At 41.0% G+C, this 17,425-nt stretch overlaps 1 protein-coding gene across 1 annotated transcript in view; it reads right to left on the bottom strand.

Moving 5' to 3' along the window:
- The window catches only part of LOC113406259 (DNA polymerase alpha catalytic subunit-like), a 350,159-nt gene that overhangs the window by 208,098 nt on the left and 124,636 nt on the right, over window positions 1-17,425 (bottom strand). The gene's annotated exons all lie outside the window — the stretch shown is intronic.

Below are 17,425 nucleotides of genomic sequence, written 5' to 3'. Positions count from 1 at the left end.
TTTTCATCGAATAGAGTGGAGTGTTTTAAGTTTCGTCTCATATGGACATTGACCCCCAAGTTTCTGAAATGGATAACTGCTCTTTGCACCAACCCCAAAGCAGCTGTGCAAATTAATGGGATTATATCTTCCCTATTTGAAGTACACAGAGGGGCTAGGCAGGGATGTCCATCATCTCCTTTACTTTTTACACTGGCCATGGAGCCATTTGCACAGAGGATGCTTCTTTCAACGAAATAAAACTTCCAGGAACACATCAGAAAAGCTTTGTAGGTAGATGATATCATCCTTTTTAAATCGATACCAATTATTCCCCTAATATTAGTATCTAAAGAAATCCATGACTTTGGAAAAGCATCTGGATTTAAAGTAAATTATGCCAAATGTGAAAAGTTAGCTATAAATTTTCCGGATTCTGAGAAGTCACTCCTCCAGAAAATATTTGGGTACAGAAGGGTAACAAATTCTATAAGATAATTGGGAATTCAAATCTTAAACAGCCAAGAAGGCCATTCTACGGGCTTTAGATAGAATTACAGATAAAATAAGAACTTTTCCCCATTGCAAATAATCCAGATTTTAACCCAAACCACAAACCAGAGCGCTTTAAAGATTGTTTTCCCATGGCCCTCCCAAATGGTTGGCCAGCTGTTCAGCAAAGAAACTTTTCTAATTTAATTGGATATCACAACTGACTGGCTCACTCTCTCATGGTACAAGTACTTTCAATTAAGTCATTATGTTTTTCACCTTTTCTATATGAAACAGCTTTTCTAGAAGGCTAATTTTAATAGAAGCAATAGAGTCTAGCCAATTAAAAAAATAACTAATTTATAATCAATCTTTGCAGACAACTTTCCTAACAACAACAAAAAAGTCCATATATGAAATGCCGGGAAAAGGATCTGGATAGACAAATTACCCCAGAGGAATGGGGTTTGATCTGGAAAAGCACAGCAACTTCAGCCTGTGGATGATCAATGAAAATGTTTCTAAGATGCTGTTTCAGTGGTACCGGTCGTATTAATGTAGATGGAATAAATGAGCCAAAAGTGTTAACAGAACCCAGTCACAACATTAAGCAGTTTTAAACAAAGTCTGTGGTTTGGTATATAGAGACCTCAGCCTGCTTAGTACTATGGCAAACACACCTTCAAAAATCCTTCTAATCTTTTATTAAAGATACAGAAAAGAAGGAAAAACAGTTGACGCATTTGAAATGCAAAGTATTAAATAAGGCGTTCATTTTAACTTTTCTCGTTACTTTTTCCTTTAGATGGAGATAATTTTGAAAGGAAAAAACCCTTTGGTTGACTGTCCCTTAGATAGTATCAAAGACAGTAATAACTGTCCTTTTTAGAAAAAAAAGAAGATCAGGTGAGATGAGCCCAAGTTCCTGTTGCTGCTGCTGTTAGAGTCCTTTCATTCCAAGCAGTGTTTGGGATTCAGCTGGAGATGATAGGGTGGTCATGTTATCTGGCTCCCTCTCTCTCGGACCTGGTCCTGTCAGGACATTTCTTCAGATCAGGATGATGAAGGCCTGGAGTCCCAGGAAGAGGTGGGGTGGCAGCTATGATGTGAAGCTTACGTCAGTAATCTGTCTGTTTTCAATTTTTGTGTGTGTGTGTGCTTTTGTATTTTCCCCACAAACTCTCTTTTAAGAACCCCAAAAGGGAGTGATGGGTGCAACAGGCCATCCTCTCGTTATTTTCTCCACCAATTAAGCCTAACATCTGATATACCAATTTGGGCTCATTAACCTATGGGTCTACATCTCCTGTTTTAACAAGCATAATTCCCACACAGTCCTTATTCATACAAATTTAGCCTTTTTTGTTTAAACTAATTTAGTTGTTCTGTCTCCCTTTCATACCTTTTTGTTATTATAGGTTATTGTAACATCTTATGAATTTTTACTTAATTTTACAGTTGAGCTCACAATTTGGGTAATTTTGTAGGCCCAACTGTCACAACATACTTCACACCAGTTATATCTAGTCATTTGAGAGTACTGGGATGCACTTTGTAACTAAATATCACAAATTAATGGGTATTTATTACTAAATGATCCTTTGGTAATCCTTTGGGCTTTGTAGCAAAAATGGTCACACAAAAGCAAACCATGAAATCATTTCTCATCTGCTAGTAGCTCCTATGCTGCTGTTAACCTGCCGCTAGAAAAAGAAAAATAGTCCAACTCTAGAGCAATGGCTCAAAACAAAAAAATATGGCAATCTTATCAAAAAATTAATGCACCAATTATACCCCCAGAAAACTGGAAAGAGGACAAACAGATACTTAGATATTTGGTTACACCATTTAGGACTGGTCTACACCACAAACTTAGCAAAACTGTTTATGTCGACCTTCAACCTAGTTGTGTTGTGTCTACATTTAAATCTCTCTCTCACCATTACAGAAACACAGTAACAACACCCCGTAAGCAGTGTTGAGATATGGTCAATGTACTGAGGTTGAGGCAGCACCAGTATAGACCCTGCGTTACTTAAGTCGACCCTAACTATCCGAAAGCAGCTGTCCCATAAGGCTCTACGCTGACCCCTCTGGTCAGTGAATGCCACTGCCCACGGGTCACAGACACAGGAAGAACCTCCTCCCCTTTAAACCCCTGCAAATTTTTGAAATGCTTTATGCTGATTGTCCAACTTGGTGGGCACATCTAGAAGCTCTCCATTGTTGCGTGCAAGTGCCTATCTAACCAGGCCAGCTATATGCTCCAGACATGCTCCAGCTTGAGTACAAAGGAGATATTGGATCGTGTGGGTCTTTTGGGAGAAGAGGCTGTGCAAGCACAACTATGGACCAGCTGTATAAATGTGGGCATCTACAAGCAGGTTGTACCCCAGGAGAAGGGGTACAACTCAGCGGTGACATAAAAACAAAGGAACTGCATCAGGCATATCACAAGGCCAGCATTCAATCTGGTGCCAGCCACAGACCTACCACTTTTACAAAGAGCTGCATGCCATAATTGGCAGAGACCCCATCAGCAACCCACAGATCACGGATACCTCTGAGGAGCCTGAGTCACAGACTCCAGGGGTGAACAGCGAAGAAGATGTGGAGGAGGAAGAAGAGGAAGATTGAGGACATGCAAGCAGGGGCAGAGGAGATCCATCTATGCCATAAGCCAGGACCTGTTTGAGACTCCACTGCTGTATAGTCAGTCCCAGCAGTCAAACATGGGTGAGACGAATGCAGTGGTAATCTGCTGCTCAGAAAAATAAATCTCTGCTTGTAGTTTTCTCAATAGTCCTGTGTTACTTAAAGATGCAAATGTCATGTTCCTTCCCTGACCAGCCAACTCTGATGTTGGTGTTGCGTCCTTGGTGATTCACTAATGCTTGCATAACTATAGAAAAGTAGCCCTTTCTCTTGACGTACTCTGTTGCCAAAATAGGGATGTGCTAGCTGTCTATTGCTCCACCACAGTTCGGGAACCTCCTTGCTGCAAATCCATTCACTATGTCCTGCACATTGTCAAGAGTCACAGTCCAGCGTAGCAGGAGATGGTTAATGGCCCTGCACACTTGCATGACAATGGCCTCCACAGTGGATTTTCAAACTCGACAATGATTTCCCACTATCCAGTAGCAATCTAGCATTGCACATTTCCACAGTGCGATTGCCACTAACTTCTCACTGTCAATGTGCTGGAGTCAAGCTCAGCAGAAAGATCCAGGAATGTGACCTTGCATTTCTGAAAGTTCTGCAGCCACTGCTCATGATCCCACACCTGCATTGTGATGCGATTCCAACAGTCAGTACTCATTTCTTGGCCCCAGAAATGGCAGTGCACTACCTGCAGCTGCTAAGTGAACACCACCATCAACGTTGAATTGGTTCTCGCTATGTCCCACAGCACTCTGTCCTCCAAGAAATCATCATATTCCTCACTGATTCAGTTCTTCTTATGGTTCTGCCAATACCAGAAGATAGTGTGTCCTGTGTTTGCAACACTTATGACAAGAGTGCAGAGTTGTGCAGACTCCATGCGTCTGCTAGAGATGACAAGATAGTGAGGAGAGCTGCACGGGTTCATGGGATTTTTAAACAAGGAGCAAAAGTCAGAGGATATAGATGACATTATGGGATGAGACAGTTGCACATTGGGAAATTGAACCCTTGCTCTCAGTCATCCCTGCATGACTCGTTTCTGCCCCCAGCACATGTATTGCCAAAACTTCCCACAAGACAGAGTGTGCTGGATGATGGCAGGTTGCACAATGCAATACCTCCCCACGGTGCACCACACCGTGCGGCACAGCACTCCTGGTGAGTATGCGCAGCACCGATGCAAGAAGCCAAGTACGCACATGCACAAGCGATATACTAACTGCGGCACTTTATGCCAATGTAACTTACATTGACCAAAGTTTGTAGTGTAGACATGATCTTATTCAATACTCAAAGTACATTAATCTGCAAAAACAGCCCACCTTTTCTTTAATATTAATATGAGACAGATGCAGCTGGTGGGTTACATGGGTAATCAGAGATTTCACTTAACTTAATAAAATCGCTAGAAATGACAGCATGGGTAGTGTAAGGATAGTCACTCTAATATGGCAACACCCTGTTAAATAGAGAGATCCAATTATTATATTACTCCATGTTTCTCTAAACAAATGCATAACTGTTGTAATGCTTATTGTATTGTCTCTGATATTATATGGCTAGGACCTGTAAAGCTGTTAGAACTTCCTAAAGAAATAGTTAAAAAAAAAAAAAAAGCTGCAACCACCAAGACATTAAGGTCTAGCATACCAATGGAAACAAAGTGGATGAACTTCCATTTTGCAAGTCACTTATCAAATCAGTCACATATATTGGGGGCAGACTGACCCTTGATCTGAGGGACCTTCAGAGTGACAGATCAAGGGATTTCCCCACACACAGCCGCCCCCATTAGACAGCTGAACAAATCTATGGAAAAAAGTGAAAGTTCGCAAACTACTTCGCCTTTTTGTGCTGATCCAACTCACAAAAAGAGGCAGTTACCTCAAAGTTTTTGTCCTTCCCAGGTAAAAATTCAAGGTCTCAGGGTACAAAGAGTGCAGGATCCTTTCCTTACATTTTGGGATGGGACAGAGGGGAAGGAAAGATATCCCTTAACGGATGTAAAAGATCTAAGTTTGCTACAATGAAGCAGGACAACATTTTCAGGACATTTTGCAGGGTGAAAGGTAATGAGTTTAAGTTTGACAGGAAACAGTACAAGTTCTCTCACCCTCTGGGGAAGGAAATCACGTCCAGTATTTCCACTCTAACTGAAAGGAAGCATAAAGGAATATGAGCCATTTATTTGGTAAGGGAAGAGCTACTCTTGCTTTTAAGCTGAGAGGGAATGGCCTTCAGGGTTAGGATGAATGGGGGAGCGACTCAGGGGAGAAGCTAAGACAACTTTAGCTTCACTTTTGGACCTGATGAAATAGCCCAACAGCCCCAGGTTCAAGACAAAGGGAAAAGCAACAGGGACACAGTCAAATAACTGAAAAGGGCAAATAGCAGCAATGAGTGTGCGTGTGAGATATCCATGCTAACAGTGAAGCAACCAACACAGAGCTTTACTAGTTTTATGTGGGTCCCATCAGCATTTACCAGGGAGCCTGCCTATTTGTGAAAAGATGCTAGAGGGTGTCATGAAGATAACTTCAATACAGAAATTGAGCCGGGATATCACCATTACTAGCTTCTGCTCACTAAGTCTTGGACTGGAAGACTAATCCCCACTTCAGGCCCACAGAACTTCCTGTATATGGCAACCAACTACCATATAGCGGTGGGGAACGTATAAAAATGCTTCCCTGAGCCTCAGTGTCTGTGCTACCCCAACACAGAGCAGAAACTGACTCCTTTCTGCCCCAGCAGTCATGAGCGAACCCTCAAACTACTCAAAGGACTGGAATTGCTTCCACATTCTGCAGCTTAAAGGGAAGGTCCCAAAGAGACAGACTGAGGCAGACAATATATAATGAATGCTAATTGTATTTAAAGTGTAGCAATTATACATTCTGATCTTATTTTAATTAACACTGACTCTTCTTTTAAAACCCTACCCAACTGAAAGACTCCCATGACAGTGTAGACGTGACTTTTTTTGAAAATTAAGAAAAACCAGAACTACACATATTTTAGGGCCCGATGGAGAGCTTTAACATAATCCAACTTACCATCTCTTAAAAATTAATGATTCCCGAAAGATCAAAGATGATGCTATACTGATAAAAAAAAAGTAATCTCTCTGTTTCCAGCTCTCCATTTGAGAAATAACTCCAGACTTCCTCCTAGGATATCCCACAGGAAACTTCACAACGAAAAACTGGATGGACTCTACTACTTCCATTCTGGTTATGTACCAACTGAAACTGAATACATTAAAGGATCTGCATACTCTAAACAGTGTCCTTCAGACTCAATTCAGAAACATTTTGTACGAAGTTTCCCTCTAGCACAGCAAGGCTGAACTGGAGCTGAATCTCTAATACCCAATGTAACGTTAAGGGGCACTTCAGTATCCAGTTGAGTGTTATACTTTTATAAAACACTTATTTATGTATGGTACAGATACCACTTTGATTCTGAAACTCCAATTTACTTCTCGCTATTTATGCTGCTCCTTTACTTTTTGCACTTCTATCAGCCTAGTCAATTACACTTCTGTTTCTAGTCAATTTCGGATTCTCATACATACATTGTAGTATATTGGAATCACTGCATGGGAATGTTTGTTGTTTTTTAAAAATCTACAGAAATTAAAACAATGCTAGAAACATTCTATTAGTCTCTAATTCTGTGGATGCTTGTTTTTACAAACCTAAGTTTGCGGCCAAATTTCACTTGACAGTATCCTACTAATACAGACACACTGTGAGGCAATCTCATCAGCATATTGAAACATGACACATTTTATAAACTGGAAAATTAGGGGTTGCAAGGGGAATGTGTGGGAGTTTCAGATGAAGTTCTTAAAGCAAGATTAGTTAGCATGACTGTCCAGAGTGAATCTGCACTTAGCTTTGTAAAATTTACACACACACACACACACACACACACACACACACACACACACACACAACCTGAAGTAAGGCCTAACTTTTCCATGCCATTTGGTTCTATCCTAGGTGGACCTTCTGGAACATGTTTTTAAAACTCAAGATTTTTCCTTAACTGACTGCATTCCTCAACATGTGGATGCTTAAGGGGGAAAACATAATAGATTGAACAAGTTCCTTATATAAGAAAATAACACTTTTGAAAAATACATATTGTGCCAATGCCTTTGTTACCAGTAGAACATTATACATCTATGAAATTAATTAAAAACAACTGTGTTTTACATAAAAATATTTCAGAAAGATGTCAACTCTGCAGCCAGTAAGAATGTAATGAATATGAGACTAGTTGGCTAAAGCCCTACAACAGTAACATGGTAGCATTTATCAAAAAGATAGTTGAGAAGACAACTGAAGACAATGACTGAGATTTTCAGAGGCAGAGCAGGGCTCTTAACCTTACATTTTTAATTAAAATTAATGGAAGATAGGTGGTTAAATCATCTGTATTGCTTCGAAAACATCAACCACTGAGTAAAATTAGAAATGCATTAAAGCACCCAACTTTAATTACAGGAGTTCAAACTCCTGTAGTCAGCTGATAGCCACAGAATTATTTTATTTATTTATTTTAATTTAGAAAGTGAAGACAAGCTCTTGAGAAGCAGCAGCTAATGTAACTGCAGCAGGAAGGTATTTATGTATTAGTCTGTGGTTAATTCAAGAAAACCAGCAATTTAGTACTCCACGTAGAGCATGTGCATTTCAGAGTTTATTCTTAATAGTTTTCAAACCAGTTTTACTGCATCACTCAAGAGACCAACTCACTGGGTTTCACTATACAATATACCATGGGATGTGGATTTATTAATTGCAGAAAACCAGGAGATAAAGATTAGCAAAACAAACATATTTAACCTTTGAACTTTACCCTACAGGAAACCAATCTAAACACTGGCTTTAAATGCAAAAATCAGATTAAAGCAGTTCAGTTTTACCACTCATTCAATTCACATAATTCAAACAAAAAGATATCGCTCAACAGGAATACATTTCTATTCCAATAATGAAAAAAACTTAATTACAAACACAACTAAAACATACTGCCCACATAAATCCATTATTGCAGGAGAGACATGCTGATTATTTTTTTTAAATCCTTAATTTGTCATTTAGACCTACTGTTATCTCATTTGTAAAGAATTCAAAATACATTTGCACAAAACTCGCTTTCTGAAACATTAACAATGTTTATGAATCTCTCACTTATTTCCTTACAATTTGACAGGATTGAGTTTGATCTACATAGTTTAACTCAATCAATCTTTGACTCTAGAAAATTTTGTTTAAATTCTTCATCTCACAAATCCATTTGAAGAAAAGAACATTACACCCTTAAGGTTTTGTTTAATCTAAGAACACAGCTAACAAGGTTTCCTATTTCTTGTTAGAGAAGTTTGAATCATTAATAAAAAACCCTCAGCCTTCACTCATATGCCAATGAAACCTTTCTTTCAAAGCTCTCTCTCACTTTTCAGTTTAAATAGAATGCACCAATACTAATTTACATTACTGTCACACTAGTCATTCAATACCTTCATTAGAATTATATCTGAAATGAGACATAGAGGGGCCTTGAAAGATGTTTTAGATCCGACACAGTGATCCAACTATCAGCACTGACAGGTGGGGCTTGAATCCATAACTGATATAATTACAGATTTTTCTAGGTTTTAAAAATTAATGATTATACGTATACATTAAGATAGCTAAAGAATGGAAGAAGAGAGAGATGAAAAGATCTTATTAGGAAATAGATGCCTTTACAGTTCTCTTGAATTCCTGGACACTGCTTAAACTGAAAGGTCAGTCCATCCTCCTCTTACAGAAATTGAGAGGGTCTTGAGCAAATGAAAGGAAAAAGCTCACAAAAAACAAAAACAAACAAAAACAAACAGAGGCTTTTTAAGTGATTTTAAAAGACATTAAATCACCTGTGTAAGACTGTAGAATGTGGGGAAAGGGGGAGGAAAAAAAAAAAAGACAGACTTTTCCTGACATACATATATTAATTTTGCCCTTATCTGTAAATTTCTTGTTCCAGACAGCATGTCCTGCAGTCCTTCACAGGACTAGATACTTATTTGGGTAGGAGGATAAACATTTATAAGCTATAAACCTTCATGCTTCAAGTCATGAACCAACCACAAACTGCCGGGAGTTAGGGAAAAAATTACCCCAAAAGCAGGTTGTTACATAAATGTCCATTATGGTGTTTCTTGCACCTTTCTCAAGAATCTGGTAGTGTCAGAAACATAACAGACTGGATGTATCATTGATCTGAGTTGGTACTACAATTTCTGTGTTACTGTGTTTCCCTGCAAGTTACAGAGATAGCTCAAAGTTGTGCCAGCAGGAGACCTTTTCATGACTATCCATCCACATAGCAGCCTATCAAGAGAGATTTGTCACAAAGCTGAAATATACTGTATTCATATTGGTTAAAGCACCTATACAATTCTCTAACTGAGGAGAAAGTTCACTGGAACTTATCTTGAGGCTTTTCAAATGACTCTCTCACCCAAACAAAGCGAAAACTGGATTGTGGAACATGCTATCTGCAAGAAGACAAATTTACAACTAAAGAGGAAAGCTTCCCAGTCTCATTCAAAAGGCATGTCTGGCAGAGTCCAACAGCAAGAGTACAAAAGGATGGAGAAAAGACAAAAATGGTAATAATCTAGTGAGAACAAATGATAAATGTCCACTACCTTCTTTCTATCAACAATTATAATTGCATGCTTTGAGCTGAACTCTTGGGTAACTTATGATGAGAGCTGCATTGAAGTCATCCTGAAGACACTGAAATAGACAAATTAATTCTGGTGGTAAATCCCTCAGGAAAGATGCAGGGAAGAAGAATTTTTCAGGTGTATTCACATTTTCTGAAAGTCAATCGATAAAAGTAACCTAGAAAGCCTGTTTATCTACAGACCTCTCGACTGCAATGTTTTCCCAGAAGGGCGGGTAGAGATGATGACTGACATAAGAGAGGAGTTCCCAAATCTGAAATTCCTATGCTATGAGACTTCAGCATCATGCAGCTTTTTCACAACTAGAGCTATGTGGATAATCAATGTTTCAGTTACGTGGTCGAACCAAAAAAGAAATGAAAATTTTTCCGTTCTGATCAACCTGCCCAAAAATATATTTGTTTTCCTCGATGAAACGCAACACCACAACACAACACACAAACATGTTTTGGGTTGAATTAAATGTTTTGAGACACTAACTTGGGGCTCTCAGACCTATCCCCTACTCTGGGATGGGTCTCAATCTCTCCTGCTGAAGCTGTTCCACTTTGGGAACACGGAGGGAAACAGGTTTTGACCACAAGTTTCACCTTCTCCTCTACAGAATTCCATTAGGTGACAACAGTTTTGAACACATCAACTGAAGAAAATAAAACATTGTGTATAAGTTTGACTTCTGATCAATAAAAATATCCCTCTCCAAGCAGAAGCTCTGAATGGTGAATTCTGTGTTTTCTTTTGGGTATATTTAGCTGCTGGTGGTGGGAGATTGGGAGAGAAAAGGACTGCTAGTGCTTCTTGTCACCAGACACTGATTTTTGGTTGGATCTTTGGCAACTGTCATCCAGTGCCAGTGCTCCTTCTATATACAGCAAGGAAAACAAAACCTGAGAGTTTTTGGCATTCCTGGTTTTTGGAGTGCTACAAGAAACACTAGCTTAAGATGAGGAGAGGAATTTCTGATTTCTCCACTAACATAATTAACTACTTAAACATTTCCATGGAGATTCTTTTGGAACATGAAGATAGCAAGTTCTACAACTGCCTATATAGTAATGTTAAGAGACTGATAATAAACTAGAGAAAATAAAAAGAAAACAATCTTGATAAAGCTGAATCCTGGCAAAAGGATTCACATAACTGAAATGCTAAAATCACTGGTAGTGATGTTAATTTTTAATAAGTCTTCAAAAACTGGAGAAGCTCCAAAGGAATGGAAGAAAGTCAACGATGCGACAATTTTAGAAAGGGTAAACAGAATGACAAAGCTTATTAGAGATCTGTTAGTCTGATGTCAATCTTGAGCAAAATAATGGAATGGATGATACAGAACTAACAATAAAGAATTAAAGAACAGAAATATAATTAAAACCAATCATAATGTTCACATGGAAAGTAAGTCTTGTCATTCAAGCTTTATATTATACTTTAAAAGTATTACAAGTCTGGTTGAACAAGGTTACTTTGTTGACATAATATAGTCGGATTTCTGAGAGACATTTGACCTAGGATACATGATTAAAATCTGATTTAAACAATTTGTACTATCTGAAATCAATATGTAAACATATTAAGTATATTAAAAAACTGGCTAATGAACACTTCAAAAATGTAATTGTTAATAGGAAATCATCAACTAATGTGGATGTTTTAAGTTGAGTCCCACAGGGATCAGTTCTCCGGCCAATACTATTTAATATTTTCTGAATTGTACCCTGGAAATAAGTGATTCTGAAAAGAACTTAGGGGTCATTGTTAACAATCACTGAACATGAGCTCCCAAAGCAATGCCATAGCAAATAGGCCTAACATGATTGTAGGATGTCTTAACCAAGCAGGAATATGGAGGTGGTGAATGGAAATGAGAACTAACTTACCCTACAGTAACTGGAGTTCTTTGAAGGTGTCTTGCATACCCATAGTAGAATGTGCATATGGGCATGTGCCACATGTGCCTCAGTATGGAGTCTTTTGGCCAGCGACATCTGCACAGCAGTAATGCACCCAGAGTCTCCTTGTGCTCCACTACAAGGGGATATAAATGCAAAGTGTGCCGGCTCTCTCTCAACCATAGAATCCTGAGTAGAAGGACTCTGAGGTAGAGGGGATGGAGGGCAGAAACTAGAATGTCCATATGGATAACATCTTATACAACTCCAGTTACTGTAGCACAAGTAACTTATTCTCTTCCGAGTGACTGTCCATATGTATAATCCACTACTAGAGTCTTCAGGCAAATAAAGACTGTAGCACTGCTTTACCAAATGCAGCATCCAGTCTAGAGGCTTCTATCAGGGCACAGTTCTTATAAATGTGTGGTTAGACCCCCAAGTAGTTGCTTTACAGATATCCAAGATATGCACTTTCTTCAGCAATGCTGCAGATGCTGCTCAAGCGCCGGTTGAGTGAGTTCTAAGCACCATAGGTGGCTGTACTTTCACCACATTGTAGCAGGTTCTGATACAGTCCAATATCCAGCGCAAAAGTCTGAGTCAAAGTGGCAGAGTCTTTCATTCTCTCTGCAGTAGAGACAAACAGTCTAAGAGAAGCTCTAAAAGGCTTCATCGTATGCAGGTAGAAGGCTAAGGATCTCTTCAAAGCTAAGGTGTGAAGGGTGGCCTCTGTCTTAGAAGTGTGTGGGTTTGGAACAAACAGTAGGTTGATCTGTTGCTACAGATGAAAGTAAGTGACCACTTGAAGTAGAAACTTGTGTTTGTAAATATACCTTGCCCAGATGCAGGGCTGTGTAAGGTCGCCCAGCCACCAGTGCTTGAATTTGGCCCACTCTTCTTGCTGAAGTAACAGCTACAAGGAATGACATTTTCATTTAGAGATGTAGGAGGGTGCAGCTGTCTATCAGCTCAAAAGGTGCACGCCCACAAAGGCCAAAAGAACCAGGTTAAGGTTCCATGGGGAAATCAGTTCTCTGAGCAGTTGAAATATCTAATATCTTGAGGGTCTGACCAAAGTAACAATGGAGCGGGAGAGAAACATTTGGTCCTATTGGTGAGCGGTGAGCTGACATTGCCACTAGTACCTTAACTGAACAGAAGGATAGATTACTTTGCTTTAGTTCTAGCAGTCTAGGATCTGAGGTATCAAGAAATGAAAAGGATTGATGGACTTTCATGGGCACCAATGGGAGAATAGTGTCCATTTATCCAGGTAAGTTTGTTTCAGATTATTTTCTCTATTCAAGAGGATATTTCTGACTGGAGAGAAGCAAGCATGTTTAGATTCATAGATTCTAGGACTGGAAGGGACCTCGAGAGGTCATCGAGTCCAGTCCCCTGCCCGCATGGCAGGACCAAATACTGTCTAGACCATCCCTGATAGACATTTATCTAACCTACTCTTAAATATCTCCAGAGATGGAGATTCCACAACCTCCCTAGGCAATTTATTCCAGTGTTTAACCACCCTGACAGTTAGGAACTTTTTCCTAATGTCCAACCTAGACCTCCCTTGCTGCAGTTTAAGCCCATTGCTTCTTGTTCTATCCTCAGAGGCTAAGGTGAACAAGTTTTCTCCCTCCTCCTTATGACACCCTTTTAGATACCTGAAAACTGCTATCATGTCCCCTCTCAGTCTTCTCTTTTCCAAACTAAACAAACCCAATTCTTTCAGCCTTGCTTCATAGGTCATGTTCTCAAGACCTTTAATCATTCTTGTTGCTCTTCTCTGGACCCTTTCCAATTTCTCCACATCTTTCTTGAAATGCGGTGCCCAGAACTGGACACAATACTCCAGCTGAGGCCTAACCAGAGCAGAGTAGAGCGGAAGAATGACTTCTCGTGTCTTGCTCACAACACACCTGTTAATACATCCCAGAATCACGTTTGCTTTTTTTGCAACAGCATCACACTGTTGACTCATATTTAGCTTGTGGTCCACTATAACCCCTAGATCCCTTTCTGCCGTACTCCTTCCTAGACAGTCTCTTCCCATTCTGTATGTGTGAAACTGATTTTTTCTTCCTAAGTGGAGCACTTTGCATTTGTCTTTGTTAAACTTCATCCTGTTTAACTCAGACCATTTCTCCAATTTGTCCAGATCATTTTGAATTATGACCCTGTCCTCCAAAGCAGTTGCAATCCCTCTCAGTTTGGTATCATCCGCAAACTTAATAATCGTACTTTCTCTACCAATATCTAAGTCGTTAATGAAGATATTGAACAGAGCCGGTCCCAAAACAGACCCCTGCGGAACCCCACTCGTTATGCCTTTCCAGCAGGATTGGGAACCATTAATAACAACTCTCTGAGTACGGTTATCCAGCCAGTTATGCACCCACCGTATAGTAGCCCCATCTAAATTGTATTTGCCTAGTTTGTCGATAAGAATATCATGCGAGACCGTATCAAATGCCTTACTAAAGTCTAGGTATACCACATCCACAGCTTCTCCCTTATCCACAAGACTCGTTATCCTATCGAAGAAAGCTATCAGATTGGTTTGACATGATTTGTTCTTTACAAATCCATGCTGGCTGTTCCCTATCACCTTACCACCTTCCAAGTGTTTGCAGATGATTTCCTTAATTACTTGCTCCATTATCTTCCCTGGCACAGAAGTTAAACTAACTGGTCTGTAGTTTCCTGGGTTGTTTTTATTTCCCTTTTTATAGATGGGCACTATATTTGCCCTTTTCCAGTCTTCTGGAATCTCTCCCGTCTCCCATGATTTTCCAAAGATAATAGCTAGAGGCTCAGATACCTCCTCTTTTAGCTCCTTGAGTATTCTAGGATGCATTTCATCAGTCCCTGGTGACTTGCAGGCATCTAACTTTTCTAAGTGATTTTTAACTTGTTCTTTTTTTATTTTATCTGCTAAACCTACCCCCTTCCCATTAGCATTCACTAGGATAGGCATTCCTTCAGACTTCTCGGTGAAGACCGAAACAAAGAAGTCATTAAGCATCTCTGCCATTTCCAAGTTTCCTGTTACTGTTTCTCCCTCTTCACTAAGCAGTGGGCCTACCCTGTCTTTGGTCTTCCTCTTGCTTCTAATGTATTGATAAAAAGTCTTCTTGTTCCCCTTTATTCCCTTAGCTAGTTTGAGCTCATTTTGTGCCTTTGCCTTTCTAATCTTGCCCCTGCATTCCTGTGTTGTTTGCCTATATTCATCCTTTGTAATCTGTCCTAGTTTCCATTTTTTATATGACTCCTTTTTATTTTTTAGATCATGCAAGATCTCGTGGTTAAGCCAAGGTGGTCTTTTGCCACATTTTCTATCTTTCCTAACCAGCGGAATAGCTTGCTTTTGGGCCCTTAATAGTGTCCCTTTGAAAAACTGCCAGCTCTCCTCAGTTGTTTTTCCCCTCAGTCTTGATTCCCATGGGACCTTACCTATCAGCTCTCTGAGCTTACCAAAATCCGCCTTCCTGAAATCCATTTTCTCTATTTTGCTGTTCTCCCTTCTACCCTTCCTTAGAATTGCAAACTCTATGATTTCATGATCACTTTCACCCAAGCTGCCTTCTACTTTCAAATTCTCAACGAGTTCCTCCCTATTTGTTAAAATCAAGTCTAGAACAGCTTCACCCCTAGTAGCTTTTTCAACCTTCTGAAATAAAAAGTTGTCTGCAATGCAGTCCAAGAATGTGTTGAATAGTCTGTGCCCTGCTGTGTTATTTTCCCAACATATATCCGGATAGTTGAAGTCCCCCATCACCACCAAATCTTGGGCTTTGGATGATTTTGTTAGTTGTTTAAAAAAAGCCTCATCCACCTCTTCCACCTGGTTAGGTGGCCTGTAGTAGACTCCTAGCATGACATCACCCTTGTTTTTTACCCCTTTTAGCCTAACCCAGAGACTCTCAACACTTCCGTCTCCTATGTCCATCTCTACCTCAGTCCAAGTGTGTACATTTTTAATATATAAGGCAACACCTCCTCCCTTTTTCCCCTGTCTATCCTTCCTGAGCAAGCTGTATCCATCCACACCAACATTCCAATCATGTGTATTATCCCACCAAGTTTCAGTGATGCCAACAATGTCATAGTTGTATTTATTTATTAGCACTTCCAGTTCTTCCTGCTTATTACCCATACTTCTCGCATTTGTATATAGGCATCTAAGATACTGGTTTGATCTTTCCTCCCGGTTTTGTCCTGACCCTCCTTTCTCTCTGCCAATATAGCCCACACTCCCTCTCGTCTCCGACCCATCTCCCAGGTCTCCATGTTCCCCACTTACCTGCGGGCTTTGCTCACCTGTCCCCGTCGAACCTAGTTTAAAGCCCTTCTCACTAGGTTAGCCAGTCTGTGTCCAAATAGGGTCTTTCCCCTCCTCGAAAGGTGAACACCATCTCTGCCTAGCAGTCCTTCCTCAAATAGCATCCCGTGGTCTAGGAAGCCAAAGCCCTCCTGGCGACACCATCTTCGCAGCCAGGCATTCACCTCCATGATGCATCTGTCTCTGCCCGGGCCCCTACCTTTGACAGGAAGAATCGAAGAGAATACCACCTGCGCTCCAAACTCCTTCACCCGTACTCCCAGAGCCCTGTAGTCACTCTTGATCCGCTCAGTGTCACACCGCGCAGTATCATTTGTGCCCACATGGATGAGTAGCATGGGGTAGTAGTCAGAGGGCTGGATAATCCTCGACAATGCCTCCGTAACGTCTCGGATACGGGCTCCCGGCAGGCAGCATACCTCCCGAGATGAAATGTCAGGGCGACAGATGGGCGCCTCCGTCCCCCTCAGCAGAGAGTCACCGACCACCACTACCCTACGTTTCCTATTCGCAGTGGTGGCAGCAGACCTCCCAGCCTTAGGGGTACGAGGCTTCTCCTCCTTTACTGTAGGGGGTGATGCCTTCTTTCCTGTATCAAGAAGAGCATAACGGTTACCTATTACCACAGTGGGAGGGTTCGGAGCAGGGGTGGAGCACTGCCTGCTGCCAGAAGTAACCAGCTGCCAGTGTCCACCCTGAGCCATCTCCTCCTCCACCAGTGGTGTATCAGCAGTCCTGTGTCCTGGGACAGCTACCTCAGCTGTCTCCACATGGACACTGTCCAGGAATTGCTCGTGGATTCGGATGCTTCTCAACCTAGCCACCTCCTCCTGTAGCTCTCCCACCTGCTGCCTGAGAGATTCCACCAGCAGGCACCTTTCACATTGGATGGTCCCCTCAGCCTGGATATTAGTAAGTGGAAATTGCAAGTTACAGTCTCTGCAAAACCACACCAGGATCTGGGTAGAAGCATCCATGCTCAGGCGCTCTGTCTGGCTACAGGCGCAGGTGGAGGAGACAGAAGCAGTGCTGGCACAGGTGTTGCGGGTCTTCCTAACCATCGTAAGCCTCCCTCTGTCAAACTCCCGTCTGCAGCCCCCTGTCCGCTGAAAGGGTTGTTTAAGCAAGAAGTTTAAAGTTTTAAGGGGAATAAAGGGAAAACAGATAGAACCGGCAAGGGACCCTCGCCCCTTCCCACTCCCCTTCCAAACTCCCTTGCGAAACTCCCTGTTAGCAGCCCCTGTTCGCAAAAGCTCCCTGGTCGCTTGTGCGCTGCTTTATAAAGCCCTGGCCTGTATG

The sequence above is a fragment of the Terrapene carolina genome, unplaced genomic scaffold (assembly GCF_002925995.2).
Source record: "Terrapene carolina triunguis isolate 2854851 unplaced genomic scaffold, T_m_triunguis-2.0 Scaffold23, whole genome shotgun sequence".
Taxonomy (NCBI): domain Eukaryota; kingdom Metazoa; phylum Chordata; order Testudines; family Emydidae; genus Terrapene; species Terrapene triunguis.
The sequence above is the reverse complement of the archived record's forward strand: the minus strand, read 5'-3'. Positions and strand labels throughout refer to the sequence as shown.